The 26,487-nt window shown below is 40.3% G+C and overlaps 1 protein-coding gene across 1 annotated transcript in view; it reads right to left on the bottom strand.

The window, feature by feature from the left end:
• The window catches only part of LOC139917330 (anthrax toxin receptor 2-like), a 261,176-nt gene that overhangs the window by 179,817 nt on the left and 54,872 nt on the right, over positions 1-26,487 (bottom strand). The window lies entirely within an intron of this gene.

Raw genomic sequence — 26,487 nt, 5'->3', positions numbered from 1 at the left:
GTCTTCCTGTCTGTGTGCAGCTTCTGTGTTTCACTCAACTGCTTCATGTCAAAGCTGCAGCGCTGCAACAGCACCATCTGCTGGTGTGTGTAAGTTACTGCGAGTGTGTGTGTGTGTGTGTGTGTGTGTGTGTGTGTGTGCTGCACCTGAGGAGACACGGGTGTTTTTGTGCTTATTTCTTATTAATGTCCTCACAAAGACAGAAAATGAGAAGTATTCTGCAAAGTGAGGAGAATTTCTCAGATTATTTTGGGTTTAGGAGTGAGAGGAGAGGTAGAGTGAGGGATTAGTGGGTCAAAATCACCTGTTTTTATATCATATCCTTGTATAAAAAACAACAGCAACAACAAAAAAACAACAGCAAAAACAGTAATAACAATATAGCTACAACAATAAAAATAACAACAGTAACAAAAACAGCATCAACAACAGCAACAATAGCAGCAACAACAATAAAAATAACAACAGTAACAAAAACAGCATCAACAACAGCAACAATAGCAGCAACAACAACAAAAATAACAACAGTAACAAAAACAGCATCAACAACAGCAACAATAGCAGCAACAACAACAAAAATAACAACAGTAACAAAAACAGCATCAACAACAGCAATAATAGCAGCAACATTCACAACACTGACAACGGCAGCAACAACAAAAAGAACAGCAACAACAACAACAATAAATAGCAAAAACAAAAAACAACTTAAATGTCTGTTAGATTTCTTTGGGGAAAAACAAAACAGTAAGGAGAAAACATCCTAAATATAAAACTGACGCAGGAGGACGATGATTCAAAGCTCGGTCGACCGTTACTCAGACTGACTCTTATTCACCGCTTCTAATTTCCCTCCGCAGCGTCTCAAAATACTGACTCAACGCTATTTAGAGTAAATTAGAACCAGAAATACCAAATACTGTAGATCAAAAACAATCTGAAAATAACATTTCATGGCTCTAAACTTTCTCTACAAAACAAAACAAAGTAAAGCAGACAAACTGCAGTCGGTGCGGTCAAGAAAATTGATTTGCAGGAGACTCAAAACTCTTCAAACTGGTAAAAGAGAGGAGAAGACGAGACTGAGAAAAGAGGTGTGGCCTGTTAGGTTTCCAGGTTTCTGTCCCAAACCAATCAGGCAACATTATCACCGGGCAGAGGAAACCGAAAGAGCAACTTGTTGCCGAGCAAAATCACACAGACGAAAGCTTTGATTTTCTTCCAAAACGGCCCAGACTGCAAATATCAGAGCGAACGATAATTCACCTCCAGAGATTATGAAACGGTGAGAAAATACTGTGCTGTGTGTTTGCAGGACAAACTTCCTACTGGATAATCAATACACTTGACTGATCCCACTACTATAACTGGAGAGCGGTTTGTGTGTTTGTGTGTTTGTGTGTCCCACCATGGAGGAGAGGAGAGGAGAGGAGAGGAGAGGAGAGGAGGAGAAGAGAGAGGAGAGGAGACAAGGAGAGGAGAGGAGAGGAAGAGAGGAGACAAGGAGAGGAGAGGAGAGAGGAGAGGAGACAAGGAGAGGAGAGGAGGAGAGAGGAGAGGAGAAGGGAGAGGAGAGGAGACAAGGAGAGGAGAGAGGAGAGGAGGAGAGGAGGAGAGGAGAGGAGGAGAGGAGACAAGGAGAGGAGAGGAGAGAGGAGAGGGGAGAGGAGACAAGGAGAGGAGAGGAGGAGAAGAGAGAGGAGAGGAGACAAGGAGAGGAGAGGAGAGGAGGAGAGGAGACAAGGAGAGGAGAGGAGAGAGGAGAGGAGAGGAGAGGAGGAGAGGAGAGGAGAGGAGACAAGGAGAGGAGAGGAGGAGATGAGAGAGGAGAGGAGAGGAGACAAGGAGAGGAGAGGAGGAGAGGAGAGGGGAGAGGAGACAAGGAGAGGAGAGGAGGAGAAGAGAGAGGAGAGGAGACAAGGAGAGGAGAGGAGGAGAGGAGACAAGGAGAGGAGAGAGGAGAGGAGAGGAGAGGAGGAGAGGAGAGGAGAGGAGACAAGGAGAGGAGAGGAGGAGATGAGAGAGGAGAGGAGAGGAGACAAGGAGAGGAGAGGAGAGGAGGAGAGGAGACAAGGACAGGAGAGGAGAGGAGAGGGGAGAGGAGACAAGGAGAGAAGAGGAGAGGAGAGGGGAGAGGAGAGGAGAGGAGGAGACAAGGACAGGAGAGGAGAGGAGAGGAGAGGGGAGAGGAGAGGAGAAGAGGAGAGGAGACAAGGAGAGGAGAGGAGGAGATGAGAGAGGAGAGGAGAGGAGACAAGGAGAGGAGAGGAGGAGAGGAGACAAGGAGAGGAGAGAGGAGAGAGGAGAGGAGAGGAGGAGAGAGGAGAAGGGAGAGGAGAGGAGAGGAGACAAGGAGAGGAGAGAGGAGAGGAGGAGAGGAGACAAGGAGAGGAGAGGAGAGGAGGAGAGGAGAGGAGAGGAGGAGAGGAGAGAGGAGAGGAGAGGAGACAAGGAGAGGAGAGGAGGAGAGGAGAGGAGAGAGGAGAGGAGACAAGGAGAGGAGAGGAGGAGGTTATAAATTGTAGTCCTTTGAACAGGAGTACTGTGACGGGGAATTGAAATGTATACAGATCCCCCCATATACATCCGAAAGAAGGGAGAAGATACAAATATAGAAAACAACAATCCGAAACTCACAACCAAAACACCATAACTTTTACAGAGAAGGAGTATAATCGAGATCCTCATTTAGACCCAGATCTACATGGGCCTTCAACTTTACAATCCAAAATGTCTCTGAGCCAGTCGCTTAAGTCCGTCTCCCCCTCTTTGGTTTTCAGGTACAACTTCTAACACACTTGCTGAATTGCCATGTTTCTCGTCCCTACAGCGTACGGCCATGGAGTCGTTTTCACCGGTGACTCTAATGGGCGTTCTACTACGGAAGCCCTGAGAGGCAAGTGAGAAAAAAAAAAAATCTGGTGAATCATTTTCTAAGTCTGATCTAAATTGTTTTCTCTCCTGTGTTTATGACTTAAGAACAGGTGAAAAAAAAAGTTTTGCCAGGATCATTTTTCTAAGTTACTTTTTTTTTTTTTTTTCATCTGTGAAAACAGGTGAAAAAAAAAGTTTTGGCAGGTGAAAAAAATGTTTTTTTGTCAGGCTCATTTTTCTCAGTGTTTGTTGTTGTAATACTCATTTCGGCCACAAGAGTGCACCACTACCCCATGTTCTAAATAGGACTAAAAGCATTCATGTTTTCTTCCAGGTGAGTTTTAATTTCTCCATGCACTTTAAACACAAGGTCCATATATTGTGTGTTAGCAAGTTATGTAACATTACTGTCATGTCTTTCTTTTGGCTAGAAATGTATTAGTCCTATTTAGAACATGGGGTAGTGGTGCACTCTTGTGGCCGAAATGAGTATTACAACAACAAACACTTAGGAAAATGAGCCTGACAAAAAAAAAAAAATTTCACCGGCCAAAACTTTTTTTTTTCACCTGTTTTCACAGATGAAAAAAAAAAAAACTAACTTAGAAAAATGATCCTGGCAAAACTTTTTTTTTTTTTCACCTGGCAAAACTTTTTTTTTTTTTTCACCTGGCAAAACTTTTTTTTTTTTTCACCTGACAAAACTTTTTTTTTTTTTTACCTGGCAAAACTTTTTTTTTTTTCACCTGGCAAAACTTTTTTTTTTTCACCTGGCAAAACTTTTTTTTTTTTCACCTGGCAAAACTTTTTTTTTTTTCACCTGGCAAAATTTTTTTTTTTCACCTGTTTCACAGATGAAAAAAAAAATGAAGGAACTTAGATTATCCTGGCAAAACCTTTTTTTTCACCTGTTCTTAAGTCATAAACACAGGAGAGAAAACAATTTAGAGCAGACTTAGAAAATGGATCACTAGATTTTTTTTTTTTTTTCTCACTTGCCTCTCAGGGCTTCCGTACTCTTCTGTTCTGCCCGTCTGTGTTTTAATCTCCTCTCTGTTCGTCCCACACATGGACGTTCCAACCTGTGGGATTGTCGATCGCAGGGAAAGTGCCTTTGGGTTTTGTGAGCCGGTTGTCCTCAGTAGGAGGGGTCAGACGGCGGGACGCTCCTGGCGGGACACTCCTCCGGGACTCCCAGGGCAGGAGCCCGTCTGAAGGAGAATGTCGGTGGCTCTTTAAAAAATGTCCTTCAGGGCAGGGTCGCTTTCAGCTGTCCCCCGGTTCTTCCTTTCCTCACCATGCTTTTTATTAGTTCTGCCTCTGTACTGCGTTGTGTAACAAAAAAAGATTTCACTCGGCTTATCGGATCTTTCCTCGGGTCCCAGTAGAGTTTTCCTCTGCAGAGCTGTTGCTTCTTCCCGTGCCTTATTGAGCACGTCTGGTTTAAATCCCCGGTCAAGTCAAGTCAGGTCATACTTTATTTGTATAGCACATTTCATTCACAGGAAAACTCAATGTGCTTTACATGCAGAAAAACAATGAAAATAGAAGAAAGAATGTTTTAAAATAGTAGAGATAACAACAAGAAATGTATATAAAATGTGTTAAAAACACATATATTTAAAATATTGAAAATGTAAAATACAAAATTTAAAATATGTATATACTATACACGTATATACACTGAAAAAAATGTGGAGTGAGATTTACTTAGAAAAACCTTGGTAACAATTTCCACACAGAAATTCCTAGTAAATTTAACAGAGGATATTCTCAGTAAAATCTACATACCAATAAGCATTAAGTTTAACCTGTTTTCATGAGTAAATTTTACTCATTCTTCATCAGTAAATTTTACTTAGACTACCACTGCATTTACTTACAAATTGCTTTAAAAAAATACTTGTTTTTTCTAAGCTTTTAACTGACTGGACCTAGTTTTTATTTTTGCATTATTTGAGTAACATTTACTTAAAAAAAAGCTTGGTAACAATTTCCACACAGAAATTCTTTGTAATTTTTACTCTGGAAATTCTCAAGTAAAGTTTACTTATACCAGTAAGAAATACAAAACATGAAATGCTTTTAAACAACAGCACCTTTATTATGTTTGCTATATGCATACATACATCCACATACACACATATAGCCCTATATACATGCACACAAGGTTAGTCAAAAGTTTGGGAAAAAAGGAACGTTTTTAGCCCACTTTTAAAAGAGCTTAGAGTTTTGGCACAACTAAGGAGATCTGGCAGCTGCTCCGGTGGCCGGGGGCGTGGGGACTAAAAAGCTAAAACAACTAAAAGGCCAGTGCCAGACAAGGTTATTATAGTTTTGCATTTTTCATTAGTTTTTATTTTTATTTCGTTTTGACTTTTTGATTTCAATTTCAGTTTTTAAGTTTTTAAAGCGGGTTTGCTAGTTTAGTTTTTATTTTTTGAAAATGCTTAGTTTTAGTTTAGTTTTTATTAGTTTCAGTGTTAGTTTTAGTCTCTTTTTGTAATATGGGGTATTTGTCAGGGGCGAGATTCAAAAAGGTAAAAAAAAAATTGAAAAAAAAAAAAATTGGAAGATAGATTTCATATCCACCCAAAATACTAGGCTTATGTATGAAATAAATTGACAAAGACGAAAACTAAAGACATTTTCTCTATAATTTTAGTTTATTTTAGTTAGTTTTGTAAACGCACAATACAGTTTCAGTTAGTTATCGTTTTTTTGTAAAGCCTCGTTTTTATTTTTATTTCAGTTAGCGAAAATGTTTTTTCACACCTAGTTTTCGTTATTTCGTTAGTTTTCGTTAACGATAATAACCTTGGTGCCAGATGACCTTAGAGGCCTGAGCGGTTCATAGGTTAAAAGCAGGTCTGAAATATATTTGGGAGCCAGGTCATTCAGTGCCTTACAGACAAGCAGTAGGATCTTGAAGTCAATTCTAGAGCAAACAGGAAGCCAGTGTAGGGATATGAGAACAGGAGTGATGTGTTCAGTCTTTCTAGTCCCAGTCAAAACCCCGGCTGCAGCTTTCTGAGTCTGAATCTCTGATACATCTCAGTGGCCTTCTTATCAAAATCATCTTCCACATCACTAATCCTGCGTAAACGTTGGACTTGTCCAAAGGGAATGTTGTTGTCTTTGAGACTGTTTGGGTGGAAGCTGTCCGTCTCCTTCATACAGACTGTGGTGTGCAGGGTGCCTTCCTCTGTCTGTTTTAGATTTTTACTAACAGAATTGGCATATTCATGGAACTTAATATTTTTGTTGATTCAAATTTCAATGACTGATGCATAAAAAGTTGCCATCCCTGCACCTTTAAAACCGCAGCGTCAAAAACAACCCAGTCTGGGTAGTTTTCAGCCACAGTGCTGGGTAACTAGGATACAGAGCGGCTTGTGTGTGCGTGTGTGTGTGTGTGTGTTGGTGTGTGTGTGTGTGTGTGTGTGTGTTGGTGTGTGTGTGTGTGTGTTGGTGTGTGTGTGTGTGTGTTGGTGTGTGCCACGCGCCCGTTGTTAGTTTCTGTGGATGCGTTCACTCTGGTCCAATCACACAAAGTGTAATGTCATTGCTATGACAACGACTAAGTCAGAGTGTTTCCATGACCTGAAGATATTCTTCCTGCTTTGTTAATGCTGTTTTTCTAAAGGAGTAAACAGTCTGGTCTCCACTCCAGTTGGGCTGAAACCCATCAACTAATGTAATGAATGTGTAAAACAAGATGTAAAATACATTCTTCTATATTCCTGTAAAGTAAAATTCCTCCATATTGCAAAACTTTCCCAGAGAATTTATCCAATTCCCCGACTTTCCCTGCCTGGAATACAACTCCCAAAACTGAATGACACTCCAAGAATTTAGATAGGATTTTGTTATTCTGTGCACCCTTATACTTAATTATCCCTTTTTCGAGGAGTAACAAAGTTTACACTTTTATTCTGAAGGCAAGATGTACTTCCTGTGTTGTTGTAGCTAACCCTAGCGAGCTTGATGCAGCTGTGGAAGCAGCAAGTGCACAGGGAGCGAGGTTCAGTCTGGGAGGAGGAGGAGGAGGAGGAGGAGGAGGAGGAGGAGGAGGAGAACTCCCCGTCCCGTTCACAGTGAAGCTTCTAGCTAACGACAGGAGTGGATGTGTTCGTTTCGTGCTCGGACTACAGGATTTAAACTTCCCACTTTGGCCGACTCGTTGCCATAGCAACAAAGTTCTTTAACTCAAGCTGCCAACAGACAGTATCAATTAGACTATAAGACCAGTCTAAGGCTCAGACTAGTCTTAAACTAAGCCCCTGCTCCTCCAATCCCATCCAGATGGTCTCAGAATACAAGTGCCTTGGAGTGTTCATTGATGACAAACTGAAATGGGAGCAACACGTTGGTCACACCCAGAACAAGTCACAGCAGAGGCTCTACTTCTTGAGAAAACCGGCCTCCTTTGAAGTAGACCGACAACTTTTAAAACTGTTTTATAAATCATTCCTAGAGAGCATCATTCTAGCCTCCTGTATTACCTGCTGGTACGGTAACACAAACAGCTCACAGTAGAAAAAGATGAGGAACATCGTGTCCACCGGGAGTAAAACCACCGGGACCCAAATGGACTCTCTGACGGACATTTTCAATACAAGAACACATTTTGTCTTTTGTGTTTCCATGTTTCTCTATTGTCTCACCGCATTGAATTTCCCCATGTGGGATAATAAAGTTTATCTAATCTAATCTAATACACAAAGTTCTGCACCGTGTCTGTACCGGCTTCCTCATCTTTTTGTATTTGGGACCAGAAATAAAACCCTCAAGAGGAAAGGTCTCCTCCGGGCCCCGCATTAGTCCCCGAACCGGCCGAAAACCTCTGTCCCGCCGACCGCCGTCCCACCCCGGTGCCAGGATCCCTTTGTGTCAGAGACCGTCTGCAGCTGTCGCCCCGCCACAATCCTCCACTAGAGGGCAGACATCCGTCCCTCAGCTGCCTTTAGGAGGAACCGTCCGGACCAAAACACTCTGTCCATCCTGACGCCTTCAGCTCTGCTAGAGAGCGTCGGCCGACACTTTCACACAGCTGAGACTTCAACTCTCCCAAATCTATTTTATTTACTTTGTTTTATTTCTATTTCATTTATGTTTAAAATGATGCTTTGGCAATATGTGCACCTGTACGTCATTTCAATAAAGCTCACTGAATTGAATTGAATTGAATTGAAAGAGAAAAGAGACAGAGAGAGAAAGAGGGACAGGGAAAGGAGAGCGAGAAGGGAAGAGAGAGAGAGACATGAAGAAGAGAGAGAGAAAGAGAGAGACAGAGAAGGGAAGAGAGAGAGAGACATGAAAAAGAGAGAGAGAAAGAGAGAGACAGAGACAGAGAGAGGATAGAGAGAAAGTGGTGACAGACAGGAGAGAGAGGGAGAGAAAGAGACCGTTAGAGAGAAAGTTAGACAGAGGGAGAGAGAGAGTTAGAAAGAGAGAGAGAGAGGGAGAGAGAGTTAGAAAGAGAGAGAGAGAGAGGGAGAGAGAGTTAGAAAGAGAGAGAGAGAGGAAGAGGAGAGTTTTAGGTGCAGGACCTAAAATGGGCCACATAACAAGGTGAGTAGTAGGTTTTAAAGAGTACGGAAGCCCATTGAGGACATATATTCATACATTTTATTTACGCCGTTTCCCGTGATAGTGAGTTAATTTACTTTGTTTTCTCGAGATATTGAGTTATTTATGTCTTTATCTGGAGATAACACATTTTGTTTTCCTGAGATAACGACATAATGTTGAAGGTTGTCATTATCTCCAAATAAAGTAATGGGCATAGTGTAATTATCCTGAGAAAACCAAACATTGTTTTCCCGAGATAATGACATTATTTTTTCATTATCTGGAGATATTCAAACATGTATCAATTTATTCAGACGCCCCTGGCGACCTGCAAATGTGTTTAAATGTTTTGTTTGAGTAATAAAGGAACAATATTATCAAACGTGTACAACATTTTAAACAGTGATTAGATACGATCAAGCAATGGTCACGCCTTATTAATCAGCACATTGGAATTGATTATGTAAACTTATGTGGAGCGTGTCACTGTGATAAGCTTCAGTATGTACACACAGGATCTGCTTCCTCACATGTTTATGCCGGCAATGTTTCTCTGCTGATATGTTGGTCTACTTTCTGGAAAAAGTAGAAATAGATTACGCTGTCACTCCATGCTACAGCTGCAGGTCACAGAGAGTTTTCTTTACTGTTTAAATCAGGGATTTGGACAGAAACATATATTCATACATTTTATTTATGCTGTTTTCCCGTGACACTGAGTTCATTTTCTTTGTTTTCTCGAGATATCCAGTTATTTACAGTATGTCATTATCTTGAAATAACACATTTTGTTTTCCTGAGATAATGAGATAATTTTCTTATGATCTCGGGATATAATTAAATAATTTTCTCATTATCTCGGGAAAACAAAACTTGTTTTCTCAAGATAACAAGATAATTTTCTGTTTGGAACTAACATCCTAAAGGAAAGCAAAGTATTCAAAACCTAAATGTTGCATTTGGCCGACCTGTCGGTGTTCAGGCATCTTCAGTCAGGCAGCATGACATCATGTCAGTGTGATCAGTGGAACAATAGAAATTCATTCATTATCTTTATAAAACAAAGTTTAGTTTTCTCCAGATAACAAGATAATAACTTTATGCCCATTATGTTTAATGGAGTATTTTTCCATTATGGTGTTGCTACTTTTACTTAAGTAAAGGATTTGAGGACTTTTTCCACCGCTGTACACATTAGATAATATACAGCAGAGTGACAGGACATACAGTGGAAAAGAGAGCGGACACACACACACACACACACACGTATACACAGAGCCAATCGCACAATATCACCTGAATCTCAACTCAGGATTTACAGCTCAGAATTTAAACACTCAAAGCCAGCAGCACGTCAGTAAAACACTTATCTGAATATAATTTGGGAATCCGTTTAAGTCACTTCTAACAACTGAATGCAAGTCATGTTGCAAATTAAACAGCAGGTAGACCTCTGAAGACTAAACGAATCATGAAATAGTCTTCCCAACACACCCGTTAATCTAGTGAGAATGGACATGAAAGTGGAAGCCCTAACCCAAATTCATTTTCAAAGTGAGATGAACATAAAAAACTATTGTATGCCCTCATTGCGTATATAATATTGCTATGCCTATTATCTTTTTTTGTTATTGCATTTATGGCTTAACTAAATAAACAATTACAAAGGAATTACAAGGTGCAAACACATATTATTCTAGGCCTAAAAAACATATTTTAAAGTGCAAAATGCCTTTGATTGCCTGCAATGTCCCAAAATCTACTGTGTGGCCACACAGCAGCTGCATGGTATATGAGTCAGTGGTTTTCTACTGACAGATCAGGAGTGGAAAACAACATTTTGGGGTCTTTGTAAGCCATGACTTTACATTACGAAGCCTTTGGACAATAATGCAGCGCTTTACTGCTAAAGTGCTATAGATAAACTGAAGGGAACACTCACTGTGACAGAGCCATGGTGACACCTTCAAAACTAATGTTTAGGTTATTATAGGGGGGGTTTTGGGGCTTTGGTGTTGATATAAATGACTAAGCCCTTCGACTGGGCAGTAAATGTAAAGTTAGTGACAGCATCATCATGTATCAGGCTCTGGCTCAGGGGGGCCCTGAGCTCTTGGCCCGTTCAGTAATCCATCCATGCATGAAACAAGAGTCAAGAGCCAAATACAAACAACCCGTGACTCTCATAGGAGAACATGGCAGGTGAGTTATCCTGCTGAGTCGACAGGATGCCTCATAACAAGCGTGGGATCTCCTGTCTTATAGCTAAACTTTATTCAAACACTAATGTCTTTAAATTTTCTCAAAGTGATTAAAGTGAGCAGCGACCTGAAAGCAGACGCTGTGTGTGCATGACTTTCCCCTTCTTATAACTAACCTTATTTAAACATTTACATTTCTTGGCAGACGGACGGTTCACTGTCAACACAAGTTAATAAGTAGAAGATTGATGTGAAGTATTAAGAAGTATATGTACGTACAAGGTTACTAAGAATAAGTGTAGCACAGACTATATATACTAATATATAATTTACTATATAATTTGTATAATAATAATATCATTTCACTTTCAATCTAAGTCATTTACACAAACACAGGATCTCAAGTCAAGACTTTAGAAACCTTTTCAAGTCATCAAAGTACAAGTCAGAGTCAAGTCCCAAGTCACCAGAACCCAAGTCAAGTCGAGTCTCAAGTCTTCTCTTCATGCATCAAGTCACGTCCCCATCTCTGCTTTCCACCACTGCTTGTCACAAAGTTGACCTCTAATCAAGGCTTTTGGTTGCTCTGCACTGCTGTGAGGTGAATTGCTTCGCATTTTTTTAAACATTTGGACGTCATGACAGGATCACCTTCATCCCCTGATGCGTTTCTACCCAGAAGGCAGTGCTGTGAGGAGCTGCAGGGCCTAAAAACCAGGCACAGGTGTCCCAGTGGCTTTAAGAGTGTGATCATTATGCCAGCAAATAACACAGCATCTGGATATAACCTCATGGCCTAATGAGTGTTTGTGTAGCAGACGGCGTCCAACACGGTGTTTTCCAGTGACATCACAGCAACGTCAGGTAAGGATTTGGCCGCCAAGAGTCAGCAGAACTGTTTATCTGGGGCTTTAAGTCTCATATCTGAATCTCTGAGAAAATGAAGCAGTACAGTTCATCCAGGAGAGACGAATTCAATCATGGATTTCTTGATGTCAGCAGGGTGAATGTCCGTCAACCGCTGTTTCAGCTATTTCAGGTGGGGACACATTTTTAATTGCTTGAGACTCGACTTGATGCATGAAGAGAAGACTTGAGACTTGACTTGACTTGGGTTCTGGTGACTTGGGACTTGACTCTGACTTGTACTTTGATGACTTGAAAAGGTTTCTAAAGTCTTGACTTGAGATCTTGTGTTTGTGTAAATGACTTAGATTGAAAGTGATGAGATTTGTTCCAGCGGACGACTGAATTTAAATTCTGTTTTCTGAATTTGTATGGAATGATTGAATTTATTGAAGTTGAAACTGATTATAGAAATCAAACTTATGATGCTCTTACCAAGTTTTTATCCTATTAAAACCATATTGCATTGAAAAGTCCTAGATATTTAGTTTTCTTTAAGATATTAAATTGATACTGGACTCTTGATTTGTTCTGGCTTGACTTGTTCTACATTTAGACTTGAGACTTGACATGAGACTTGGGACTCGGGACCTCTGACAATTATCTATTAAAATATCTGCACATCGATAAATCTTTTGAAAAAAAGTGCAGACAGTCTTCTTCAATTTGTTCCTGATGTTAATGTTTCATTCATTTAACACTAGAAAGGCCAGTTGACGGCTATTTTGAATTTCAGAACTGAAATATCTCAGCTCTCAAAATGTGTCTCCATGACTTCTCCTAGACTCAATTTCTGTACAAACCAGTGTTGATAGAATTTCTAAATCATGCAAGGAAACACTAGGAATTATCATATTTACCTCTTTGGCCTTTTCTTAGACTCCCAAAATCCATTGGCCCTTCTAAAACTAAAGCTTTTATTTTCTCAAAAACATTCATTAGTAGTCCTTGTTACATCTAATTGCTATACAGATGGTAACAGTACAGTAATGTGTACTATTAATGTGTAACAGTACATATTAGTGGCATTTTAAACATGAATAACTGCCTGGTATCTGTTCAGTTGACAAATATGATGAATTATCTTTCCACTTGGGGGTTAATACATCACCGATATAGAAGATCTGATGTAACCAGGGTGACTCCTCAGTTACAAACCCGATGTGGACAGAGAGCCGGAGTGTCACTGAGGTTATCAGGTGGGAAACTTCCATTGCAGACGTTTTGTTGAATTTGGCCTAAGAAACGTCCAGAGGCTCAGCAGGAAACTCTGGCATGGAGTCACGTCACATCAGGACTCCTAGGGCTGAGGGTGGCATGGACAAAATATCACGTCACAATATTTTTCCACATTTTCGAAGGCATGACGATACTTGACCTGTAACCTGTCAGGTTAAATAGAATGTTTTAGACAAAGTATAAACTTTTCTGTCATCCAGAAGTCACTTCTTAACCCTGCAAAGCTTTGAGCGCCCCCGTTCTCTCTCACAGGTTTTGGTATATTGCAGAGCAAGCTTTACTCTGAAGGCTCGGCGTCATCAGTGTGGTCTTATTATTGGAAGACTTATTATTGGAACTTTTATGGTGGCGTGGACATGACACTAAGGCCAAGGACACTAAATGAAAGTTTGAGCCACCAAGGATGCTAAATGAAGTTCTTGATAGCTGAGTTTTGTAGAGCCGCCATTGGGACGCTAGTAATGGCACAGACATCTGGTGTCCCTCTGGGGCTGAGTCCTATAGACGCTGGAATAAGACAACTTGGGGTGTTTTCGGGGTTGACATTTGCTCCAATTGTCAACCCTGAAAACACCCCAAGTTGTCTTAGTTGTTAGGTCATAGATAACCTGAAAATTTAATATATTCATGTCTCATTACAGAGTGAGATGACGAGTGAGATTACAGAGTCAATATGTTGAAAAAAACACATGCTTCAGATTATTTTGCAATCTGTCCACATGTTGTATTTGTATAAGCCTGAGTAAGAGGAGCTCCGTGTTTCACCGTTCACGCAGATGCTCCTTTTTGCACGTTTGCAACTGTTTCAACATATTGACGCTCGCTGTGTAATGAGGCATGTTGCTGAAAATGACCTGAAGTCATTCCTCTATCTCCGGTACAGTCTTGATTCTGCCTCTCTTCAGCTCTTCCTTGTTTCCTCTTTGCCTTCCGGCTGCAGCTGCCTGTCTACATGCACCGCTGCTTAAAGTAATGCAAAATAAACAGTGAAAGTTGTCATGGGTAAACTGAATATCTAATATGTACATGTCTCATTACAGAGTGAGTGTCAATATGTTGAAAACATGGAAATGCTTTAGGTGCTTTTGGGGTTGATTTGGGGTTAAGTGGCTGTGTAGTGAAGCAACTGAGGAGATTTTGGTCAGATCGATCGAAGGATGGAAAATGATGGGAAAACGTCCAAGTCGAAAACGCTTATGCTTTGAGCTTATTCTGTTGTAATCTGTCTGTAAATTAGTCAAGTTAGTCAACTAAATGCAGATTTAAAATGTTAGATATACAAACAAATCCGATCTACCATTAAAAAACTGTTCTACAACTGTCAACTATCATTCAAACACTCTCAATTTTTTTTTGTCAAATGAAAAAGAAACATGAGGCAAATGGGGTAAGAGTTGTGAGTGGGAGCCAATCAGCTCATGCCCTTAATGTTTGAATACATATTTCATTGTTTACTAAAATCCCAAACCAGAAACATTGCCCAGAACTGTGATATCTATCAACAGACTGTATCTGTAAAGCAAGAGGAGCTCTGCTGTGTTTCAACCTTCACTCAGACGCTGCTTTTTGCATCTTCAACCTTTTCCGTAACATTTTCTGAAAGGTTATTTTATCAGTTTTGACCATTTTCTTCACTGATGTTTTTTTTTTACCTGGATTGGCAGCACATCAAGGATTGAATCAGTGAGGAATGTGCAGAAGGAAAATCATGTGGATTCACTAGAGGAGCTTGAGATCCTGGACTGACCGAAACTCAGGTCTGGTCTAAATACTCCAGTATAATATATTACCTTAGATGAGATGTTGCTGTTTCTTGCTGATGTTCTGCAAGACCTTTAATTTTTCACTTTTCCTTTTTCACTGTAATTGACAGCTGATGCATGTGTGTAAATGTGTAAATCAAACCTTTATTTTACAGAATACTTTATGGAGCTATTAGGTTTGCGCAGTTCACTGGAAATATCCAAAAAAAAGGACACTGTATGTGTATGTGAATATATTTGCCTTTTGAAATTAAACTATTCAACTGTGTGTGATGTGGTGTTTTCTCACAGTATAGCACCGCCTGAAGGGAGAGAGAAAGATACACACCTATAAACACTAAGAGGGATTGAAACAGAGATTAAAAAGGGAGTTTTATCATGATTCTCTGCTGCTCACCTCCACAGTCTAGGCAACAGGAAGCAGAGCCATGTACTTTCCACTTGACCTCCCTCAAGCATTTGTCTGTGGCAAAACTTAAAGGACCAATTTGCCGATTTTCAACCATATCTCTATCTATCCGAAATCGGGATATAGTGTGAAAAACAACAACAGGTTTTTTTAATGTTCTCTGTGTCTCTGGGGCGCAGCTTCAAAATCTGTTGTACTTCCGCGAACCAGTGACGTCATTGGTTCTCGGAATAACGACAGATTTTGAAGCTACGCCGGCTCGCATGGCTGTTATTCGAACTACAGATTGTACTTACTCATTTTTGTATGCCCGCATCCACGGACAGTCGGATCGAGAGCCATACGAGTCATACGGCAAATGAACGGAGAGCTCTCAGTGCAGGCATGGAGGGAAGGTAAACATTGTTCATTTGCATATACTACCGACATTGTAATGATACAAAGCTGGTTGAAAATCGGCAAAGTATTCCTTTAATATAAAATGTACAAAAGTATTTAATCGTTACTGCAACTGTGGAAGTGGAGAGCACTAGCAGTATATCTTAACTGTCAAATTTACATGTTAAACTTTGTGGTGTTTTGGAATTTGACAAAGAAATGTTACAGTCAGTGAAAACTCACAGCACTCATTGTAAGTCATGATGGATAAGAGCATCATGTAAAATAAACAGATATAAAATTAATGCTAAATTTGAATCCAAATCCTAACAGAGTTATCACATCAGCTATCCAGATCAATAAGGCCTTGTGATTAACACAGACCTACGTTAACACACGTGACCTAGTCTTAAATAAAGTTTCCTATGAGGACAATTAAGTTATTTTTAGCCGAATGCTTAAAATAGCTGGAAGTCAAGGTGGAGTAAAGAAGTTGAAATATTATATGGCTAATGTTGATTTTTCAGCTCAGTCATAAATGACAGACCAGACTTGTAATCTAATGCTAGCAAGGAAAAAATATGCCATTTGCCAAACATTGTAGGCAGCAATATTTTAGTAACTATGATGATTTGACACATCTTTAATTAATGAATTAATATGATGAATGAAGGGGCATCTTGGTGTCTCAGTGGTCTAACACACCAAAAGTTAAAAATATAAATGACACAACTACCTTTTACAGAAACAATTTTGTGTATATAGTCTAATACAATATAGCAGTGGCCTAATATGCTTACTAATATATATACAAATGTATTAATTTATATAAATAATGGGAGTGTATATGATTTTAAGGTGGTAAAAGTAGTGGATTGTTACAGCACAGAGCAACACATGATTAAAGGCAGAAAATATCTTGCATCAGTATGTTTAAGGTCCATTTATATCTCCTGTGCTCCACATGGAAAGCCTTTCAATTTATTCCCACGGCGGCCATTTTGAACTAAAGTCACACTTGAGATGGGAAACTATCTGTAAGATTGGCATAAATATTCAACACATCAGTGAGGACTTCAGGTGGATCTAACAGATTTCAAATGATCTCAACTCACAACTATGACAGCTTTAATTTAGCAGGAAAGTTAGCTAGCTTACTAACTAGCTGCTAGCTAGCTACCCAGTTAGCTATAGAGGGCTAAATTACTGTAAAATGTGAACCTATATCCCTGTGGATTCTTGAGATCCATTCATTTCTAATATGTTTTTCAGTGGGAATCTGTGAAATGATAAGTGTTTGTCTATAAAGCTCTTAAAGTGGTCGACTAATCTGCAAGATTCCTGTTTTGTTTTGTTCTTTCATTTTGGTGGCATCTTTGTTGCTAAGCGCTCATTGCTGTGGTGTTTCTGCAGTGCACTTCCTAGAGATCACCTGTCAATCAAACACTATGGGCGGAGCTTGGATTTTCTGTTGATGCAGTTTGAGTTTCTGTTTGAGTTTCTGTAGGTGGCGCTCTTTTCTTTGTCTGTTGTCTGTGTTATCGTTGCTCATGCTAACTACTCAGTTCTTCTTCTGTTTATTCCAAACAAATTTGCTGTTGCTGCTGCCAGAAATGCAAAACGCATCACTTCCTGTGTGCCAGAGGAGAGAAACCTGACCAACTTCACATGCAAATGTAAAAGCTTTCATGAGCTGGGTGTAGAATCACTAATCCGATATATTGATTATGTTACAGCAATCGGTGATATAGACTAGCAAAACGGACACTATTCATATGAAAATGTCACAGATTATTATTTTAAATGCAAAATCACTATATCGCTCTTCCTTATGACGTTTAACATTACAAACAATGTGTGATGTAAAAGTAGAGCAGAATATTTCAGATGATTCAGATGATGTGTTTCATGATTTTCAAACTGAAAGAGCTGTCGTCAGACACACACACACACACACACACACACACACACACACCAGCGGGGGCATTAGTCACCATGGCAACCACCATCTACAGCCAGCCCCTCCCTCCCTCCGTCTCGTCTCCCTCTCTCCTCTCTCCCCTCCCCCTTCGCTCCCCTCGGCCCCAATTGGTGGGCGTCGAGGCAAGTGTCAGGATGGCACGGGGGCAGCTGCTGCTCCCATCATGCTTTGCAGTAGGAAGCAGGAAGAAGCCAGGCAGTCAAGTTGAAGCAGCAGAGTGGACACCGGTGGAGGAACAGATAGATGGTGGATGAGCAGGCACCAGTGAGGGAGGCATGGCCGATGTCGCCTCTGGTTCGCCTCCATGCTGCTGCTTCTCCCTGGGTGAGTCTCTTACAATTAACCAGAAACAAAACAAAACAAACTACATCCCTGTGGCTAATGTAGCATACAGGCGGTGAGGCAGACATGCAGACAGACGGATGGGGCTGGTGGATTTAAAGGGGCAGTGCAGTAATCCTCTCATGTGATATGACAGGTTGAATGGTTTTGCTTTGAGGTAAAAAGGTCAACAAAGATGAAAGAGAAGAAGATACCACATACTGTTTTGTTATTGTTTTGTCTGCTTTTTGTCAAGAGAGAGAATACAGTCTGTTTTGAAGGGCTTTGTTGCGTGCAAGTGGGTGCAAGAGCAGTTAAAGCTATCTCTACGAACCAGTAATCCCTTAAAATAACCTTACATTTTCATTAATTCACATTAATTCACCCCTTAATTCATGCAAAATCCCCTAAAGGGAGTTATTAATGGAGGAGACCCCATCAAAAAAAACCTTAAACACCCCTTAATGTTTGACGCCTTACTTTCTAATTTAATGTAAAATTCAGGGAGACAGGAACTTTCCATTAATAACTTGTTAATAACCCTGTAAACCTGCACAAACAGCATGAAAAATCCCTTAATTTCTAAATACCCCTGATACTAACCTTCCTTTTTTAAAGCTGTTATTTTTAATGGATAATTAATGTTTATGTAATGTATGAAACAAGTATTTTATCCGTGAAATTAAGGATATTTCATGGATAAAATTAAGGGGTTTGGTTTGGTAGTGTATTGTGCTGGATACTGTCATATGTCACACACACACACACACACACACACACACACACACACAGCAGGCCCCTCCCTTGAAACGTTGTGTGTAGTGTGTTGTGAATGCGACTCAAGTGTAAACTGTGACTGAGTGTATTAGAGGAAGAGACAGAAGCTGGCTGCCACGTCTTCATACCAACATCCACAATGATGCCATTCACCCCGGCATACTGACACACAATGCACACAGGCAGGCGGGCGCACACACACACACACACACACACACACACACACACACACTCACAGTTTTGTTGCAAACCCTGGTGCATGGAATATTAGTCCGTTCTACTCTCCTACTTGATTCCTCTTTTATACTTTAATCACAACGCTTTGGAGACTGAGATATTTCTGAGCATTATGCCATATCAGTATTAAAAGATAATTCCTGTTCCTACAGGTGAATCAAACCAAACTGTGCGTTCCGGTTTCACCTGTTTCTCAGCAAAAGAACCAGACGAATAGTAAACAAAGGAACAAACATACAAAAAAGAACAAGAACAAATAAAGACCTAGTTATACAAGAGTTTACTTGTCAAATAGATAAATACACAGATATGATTTAACAGATAAATGTACTATACTGTGGGTATTTTATGTGTACTTCAATCGAATGGACTTCGTTTGCATTCCTGAAATTCAAACAAATTGACACAAAGTAAAGTACACACGCCTTAAATAGTTGAACTAATAAACGTTAAGTGCCAGTTTTAGACCTGAACTTTACACCACCTTTTGCTTTAAATTTACCAATACAACAGATTTAATGCAACAATCCTTGCTCTCCCAGTCGGCCTATCCATGGCTGGTGCTGTCAGGTCTATTGGAGAATTGGCTGTGTGACTGAATACAGTTGGACAAGGAAAGTCAGATACCTGAAAAAGCTTGTTGTGGTGTGGCTGCAGTTCAATTCAGTAGTGTTATGTAAAAGCAAATAATGTGATAGCCTGAGGTAGATTTGTTTAACACTCTGAGTTGTAGCTTGAGAAGAGTCAGCTCAGTTAACCTGAACAAACTGTTAGCTAGCTAACTAGCCAGCAAACACACTGATGTTAATGATGACATGCTAACGCTAGCTGCTACTAGAAATAACATGGCTGGGTGCTGAATCTATAACAATCAGGCTAGAAAAACCTAAAAAAAAAAAAAGCTTGTTGTGGTGTGGCTGTAGATCCATTCAGTAATGTTCTCAGTAAAAGTGAATAGTGTGATAAGGTGGATTTGTTTCCAAATGTAGGTTACTGTGACACAGTAAACTGTCTTGTCTTTAGCCCTAGTCTCTACTCCTTTGCTTTATAAACTTTATTTATATAGCACCTTTAGTGCATGATTGCAATACAAAGTGCATAACAAGATAAGATCAATAAAGAGATACAGCATAAAAAAAAAAAAACACCTTTTTTTATCAGTCATCACAAAGTGGGGCTTTAACAGAGAAGAGCGTCCCATCCCCACTAATTGAGACCCCATAGATTCTCTCTATTTTCCCAGATTAAACTCTGCTGTCAGGTTTGGTCTCTCCTCCTCCACAGGAAGAGATGAATCCAGACTTGAGAGTGAAATCCAAACTGTCTCCTAAACAGCAGTGAGCAGCGCTCCGTCCAGAGAAAGCTGGACTCACCAACGTTAGATCTTCTCCTCTCTCGTCTCTTTGGTTTCTTTTGGTATAAAGCATCACAGACCGGCCGCTTGGTGAACATGAGCTGCTGTGAGACGTTCACTGACCTCACTGTGCAGGAATTCTGGGTACTGAAGTTCTAATTTCTCAGTCACTTACCTCTCGGTGCTATTTGGATCAACCAAGTTGCCTAGAGTAACTGTAATGCTAGCTACTGAAAAGTTTGCAAACAGTTTATAGCATATTACATTCATACATAGAAACACTGCTTATACAATAATGAGTTTCATTATAAAATGAGTGTGTGTTGTTTTACAGTCATAAAAAGACATACAACACTGTATCCAGCAGGCTGTGCAAACTAAGACATGAAGAACCCAGAACAGTGATGCCAACTCTTTTCCAAGGAAAGTAGCTCAAAAAGTCGCTAGACGTCACAAACAAATTTGCATATCAGTCCCCACTCTCAGGGTTTATGCTATGTGTGGGAAGCACTGAATTGCTAGAGTAGAACGAGTAGAGCAAACTGGCATCAGCCGTGCCAATTTATTGCCAAATACTTTAGGATTCAACACATTAACATCGTTCCCTATGGTCAGAAAAAGTCACTAGATTTGTTGCTGGTCGCTTTTGAGAAATAAAGTTGCCAAGAGGGTCTGAAAACTACATCTAATGACAAAGTTGCCAAGATGGCAGCAGTGACCCAGAAGATAGTTAGAAGTTAGACATGTCAAGTAGAATTTATTTGCTTGCAAGACGCAGATTATAAGATGATTTTCACAATCATGCAACTTTTACCTTCGTTTATGAAATAGTTATGGCTCAACACAGAACAGGCATGATTTGTAGAAAAAAATGTTTTTTCAAACCGCGATGAAGCATGATAGCACCCAGGTTTAGAGGAGTGAAGTGTCTCGGGTCGATTTGGTTCTGGAAGACCGCTGTGGTAAAAAGCTGACTCTTCAAGTTCAAGTTCTTTAAGTCTTTAGGTGTAATTCTGTATTTCTATCACACAGAAAAGACACAAAACGATGTCACTGACCTCTGCTGTAAGTACACACTCTCACAGACAGATAACAGTGACCCTCTCTTTGCTTTTTGCACCTCAGCTAAGCCTTATCTACTATTTGCTATCTAGGCCAGTCACTGTATAGGACATTTAAACGCTGATATATGAGCCTGTGTTCAGTTTCACTTTGAAAACAGGATCACAGTGCAACACCCCAACAGGGCAGATAAGCCTTGTGATCCAGTAAAAGATTGACTTGGTTTAACCTCTTGCCCCGATCCGCACTACATTGCCCAAGGGAGTTCTCTTTAGCAAACACACACACACACACACACACACACACACACACGCACGCTTTCATGTTAACCCTAAAGGTGACAACAAGTCCCACCCACTCCTGCCAAGTGGGTGGGAGAGAGACAGAGAGAGTGAGAGAGCGAGAGAGAGAGTGAGAGAGAGAAAGGCGGAGAACAAGAAGAAGAAGTTGAGCCGATGACAGGGAGCCAGCAGTGAAGTCTTGGCTCAGATGCATGAAGGGGAGAACAGACAGAAGAGACATAACTCAGATACATCAGAGACTCGCAGTAAAAGCCTTTGACTCTGCAGGTGAGTGCATTTTGGGTTCTAACTGGTCCAGTTTTTCTTGAAATTGGAAGTTGGAACCAGAGATAGAACATGATTAGAGAAATAGTTTGTTTATGTGATGACCACTGAGTTTCTCAAAGTTGGTACTTAGGCTGAAAAAGTTGGAAAGCCTCTCAACAATCACTAAAATTCCTTGTTTTATGTTATTCTGTTACATTGCAGCTTCTTAAAACCCCGTACCTGTCTCCAGTTAAATTTGAGATTCTGATCAAAATTGTAATCTTTTCCAAACCTTTTGCTCCCAAAATCAATACCAGCCACACAGTTAACCTGGAGTGTGAAGAATGCTTCTTGTTGACTCTTGAGCAAGTTGAATGGATTTTTCTTTGGTTATCAAGATTTGCAATAAAGGTTTCATTCATTCATTCAAGATGTGATGATTGTGCTGAAAGTGTGACTGATTTTATGGTGAGGTCATGCCATATCTTTACTGATGTGGTTTACAATGGAGATTCTGCTTGCACAGCATACCCAGTGTCAGTAGACTAGTACGTTTTTGGAGAATTTGAGTATTTGGACTGGTCCAATCAGATGAAATATTGGTATATTGGTATGTAAAGAAATGTTGGTATGTAAAGCCCTTTGACACATGCTTGTGTTAAAGGGCATTCAGTCCTAAGTCCATCACAGATAGAAAATGTCAAGAATAGACTCAACAGCTCAACAACAAAGTCTTTAAAGGAAATGTATTATTTATTATTTAAAGGAAGCATAAGTGGAATCTGAATGGTCAACAGTGTAGAGAATCACTTGGAATATAATAGCATTGGTAAAAATCACTCATGAGTTAAATAAGCATATTATGAACAATGATTGACTATTTTCCGTTGCTAATTCACTCTCATAACCTTTATCAACACAGTCATTGACGAATTTGACACATTTAAGATAAAATCTAGAAATATTAAGTTGTAGGTTTGGTGCAATATGGCAGATTTGGGGAAAAAAAAGTTGTTTGTGAATAACTAGTGAATAAATACGCCAAATTTTGACTAAACGCTCACATTGTAGTTTTGGCAGCTCACTGAGAATTAATGCTGCATTTTCTGTAGCGCAATAAATGACCTTTAACTGTAATTTCAGTCTGCTGATAAGTTATTATTTTTGCCCTTTTCGACCTATAATGTTGGGTAGACAAAGATCTCAACTTTAGCTTGCACCCATATGCAGGAAAGCTAAGCTCCGCCCCTGAAAGGAAGCATTAAGGTCATTTCTAAGCAGCGGCGGGGAGCTTCACATGATGAAGGGAGGAGAACATCGATTAGAAACGGTCACAGAAACGGCTTTAATCGGTTGTGGTCGGTGTTGTTCGGGGCTGACAGTGAAATAAATATTTTTTTGTTTCTAAAGGGTCTGCGGTGCGACTCCTGCTGTGTTCAGCAGTTCATCAGCTGTGTGTGTTTCTTTCTACCGTGAAGAAAAGCGTGTTGAGGTGGAGAGTTTTCATCTGTTGGCTGAAGTGTTCAACAAAGCTGCCTTGTAGCTCTTCAGTTGATGTAAAAGGTCTTTGATGTGAAACATGCTGTGTGTGTGTGAGACAAACAGGCCTTTCGTTTTATGTGTTGCACCTTGAAGCCACACAGGTTCATTATTCTTGTGTTCCAGTATTTTTTTGTCTGTTATATAAGAAATTCAGGTAGGATTTTTGCGGATCTCAGACTCATATGCATCAACTTCTTGTCTGGTGTCTTATATATCTAGGACACAAAATAAATGTGCAGTGTAAGGCTTAGAAGGCATATGTGGCATATCGCTGTTGTTGTGTGAAAACCTGGTAGCTCCAATTTTTTTTTTAACTTTAATTGAAGTATTACATGTTCTTAGGGTTAACCCTATGAGTTTATAACATTCGACCACCCTTTGTTTTATGAAACCGAATCCCCATTGGATAAAGTCAAAAATGCCAGGTGGTCAAGCTGAACACCAAGGCTGTTTTTCTTAGTTCCTGAAAAGTTCACATTCGGGAGATTTGAGGTTTCGCAGCAACAAAACTCAAGGAAACTTAACACTGCAAGGAAATTGTGGCTTGCAGACAGGATTCAAAAAACACAACAAATCACTACAACAGAGACGTCAAATGATGAAACCAGAGACACACATCAGTGCAAAACCAATACCACGTTACTGCATCCTACAAAAGCACAAGAAATATAATATAAATTATCCATCAGAAGGTTGTTTGTTTTTTCATCCCCTGCCGTATCAGCCAATCAGAGGGCAGCGGAGGCTGTTTGACGGCGCCGCCACAGGAAGCCTAAATCACAGCACATGCCAGTGTAATGTGATTACGATGGCCGAGGCCGATAAGACGTCTCTTTTATGGTTTCTGTGACAGTTATCTCTGCTGGGACTCAGCTGCTACTGAAAACAAGTGACCTCTGGAACAATAATAATAATAATAATTTAATGTGTCGAACAGTTGGCTTCATTTCAGAAAGTGAGAGAGAAACCGTGTCAGTGTTGCTTTAGGTCAATTCTAGCTTGTTTCACTAGGCTTCCGTGGGAACTCAGAGAGGAGCCTCCATCTTATCAGAGCTGGACGACACTGACTTGCCGAAATCTGACATTTAATGAGGCCAATATTGAAATATAATTTTTATTGGCCCAGTGAAGGGAGTTTGGTTTGCAGATAAGATTTAGCAAATAGTCACTATATATTAGGTGGCATGAAACAGTTGTTTGTCATTAAATTAACAGAAATTAAGTTACTTTTGACAATTGCATGGGTAATTGTAGCTCAAAGTCATACAAGTAATGGGAGATTTAAACACATTGAATATCGGCATAGAATATTAGTAACTGGGAGCTTCAGTACAAAAACCCCTACTAGTCGAACTCGAGTTTAAGTCCTTGAAGTCGGGATCTGTGATGTTTCTTGCCCAGGGAGACGGTTCAGGTGTGGATTGCATAGTTTCTGTCCAGACAACATGTTCTGGTGGCAGAGATCAGTGTTTAATGACCATTATCAGAGTTTATGACAAGGTGCCATATTGGTGGAAAGTGCATGAAAGGTCATTAGAGTGAGTATAAATTACTATATTGACTCTCTGTGGGACTATGAACCCATTAAGAATATTTGTTGCTGACTGACCTATTTGCACTGTTTCCCTTGCAGTAACTGTTTCCACTGTCAAGGTAGTGAGCGGTGAATGATGCTGTCTAATGTTGGACGAAAAACACAGGAAAATGATAAACTCCTTTGGGATTTATTTAAGGATAATGTTTGCTCCTGGGTTAAATATAGAGGAAGAAAAATGAGGCACAGATTAAACCTATAGACCTTCTCTTTAGTTGGCAAAAAGTCAACTGTGAAGCACAAGGGGAAATCTCTGGTGTGTTTTCCAATTGATGTCTTTACATTTTTTGCACTTTTTTTCTTGCACCTACAGCCAGAAAATATATAGGGCATAAAAAAAATATTTTTACACTAAACTTAAAGGCATGAAGAGCAGGATTTTCCCCTTTGAAATAGCTTAACCTCATCCAAAAATGATCCTACTCAGTCATTCCTTCTGGCCCATTGGTGGTGTGTGACAGTGTGTGTGTCTGCAGACAGCCTGCTGCCTTCTGCCTGGACTTTCTTATTTCTGAATGTTCGGGACGTGTCTGGGCGTCGACCTTTTGTCAGCAGGTGAGTCCTGCAACCAAAACCACTGCTGAGTCCTTTTATATCTAAAAGCCTCTCTGGCTGCGGTAGCGGTCTGAACTCTGATACAGAGGAACTGGAGTTCTGGACATATACACAGACAGTGTGTATATGAGCTGCAGCTAGCTACTGTTGTTAGCGTAGTTTCTTTGTAGTAGAAAAGCTGATAGCTAAGCTAACCAGCAGCTACCTGTCCAACAGAAAACAGGCCAACTCTGCGTCGCTCTGAAGCTAACAGATTCACTCTCGTTTTGGAACGAGCCTTGTCTGCTTGGTGTTTCGCTTCGCTGTACTGGAAACCACGTTCAGGAGGCGTGGCTTCATGTCTTGTTGAGCGAGGGAGGAGGGGTCAACTTTGAAAGTTGTGTTTACAAGCCACAACTGGCAGAATCCTATTCAGTATGCCTTTAAAGCAAAACTCCACCTTAAAACACTGTTAAAAAATAGGTATTGGTGATGTACTTTGCATTTTAGTTGTTGTTTAGTTGTTTAGTTGTTTGTTGTATTTTTCTTCTTGGTGGATAACTGTCCAATCGTAGACGAGGTGACGTCACCTCCAGATGTTTCCAGCAGCTACAGTGGAGTTTGATATGAGAAAATGTTTCAGGATGTAAAACATCAGCAGTAAACGTCAGGTTTTGGTGTCAGTCCCTCAGAATCAAAGAGCGAGGGCTTCTTTCTAGAGCCACCATCATGACCTTGATCAACATCTTCGCCAACATTCACAAAGCCAACATTTGTTCTGCTGGGCTTTCCAAGCATGAGGAACTGCTGGCTATCAGATGTCAACATCCATCTCCTTCTACCCATAATACCTTGCGTTTTGGGATTGTTTCCTGTAGTTAGTTCTCTTGTTAGAGGACTGAGACTCTCGGTGCCGTTATTTGCGCCACCAGAGGTCAAATGTCATCGTTCTCACCTAGACAAACTAAAGGAGTAAACGGTTCAGAACTTGATTAAACTGCTGCAAACATGCTTGGTGTGAACAAACCCTGAGAGGAAGAAACCATATCTATGACTTAAGAGTCTCATGACGACTACTGACGTTTGTGTTTGTTTCTCTCTCTGTCTGTTGCCATTTCCCCCTCTCCCTCCCCTGTCTTTTCTATCCGTCTGTCTCTGTGATCTCCCAGGAGAACAGCTGACCGCCTCCTCCC

Source organism: Centroberyx gerrardi, chromosome 2 (genome assembly GCF_048128805.1).
Source record: "Centroberyx gerrardi isolate f3 chromosome 2, fCenGer3.hap1.cur.20231027, whole genome shotgun sequence".
NCBI lineage: Eukaryota > Metazoa > Chordata > Actinopteri > Beryciformes > Berycidae > Centroberyx > Centroberyx gerrardi.
Note: the sequence above shows the minus strand (reverse complement) of the source record. Positions and strands in the feature narration are given on the sequence as shown.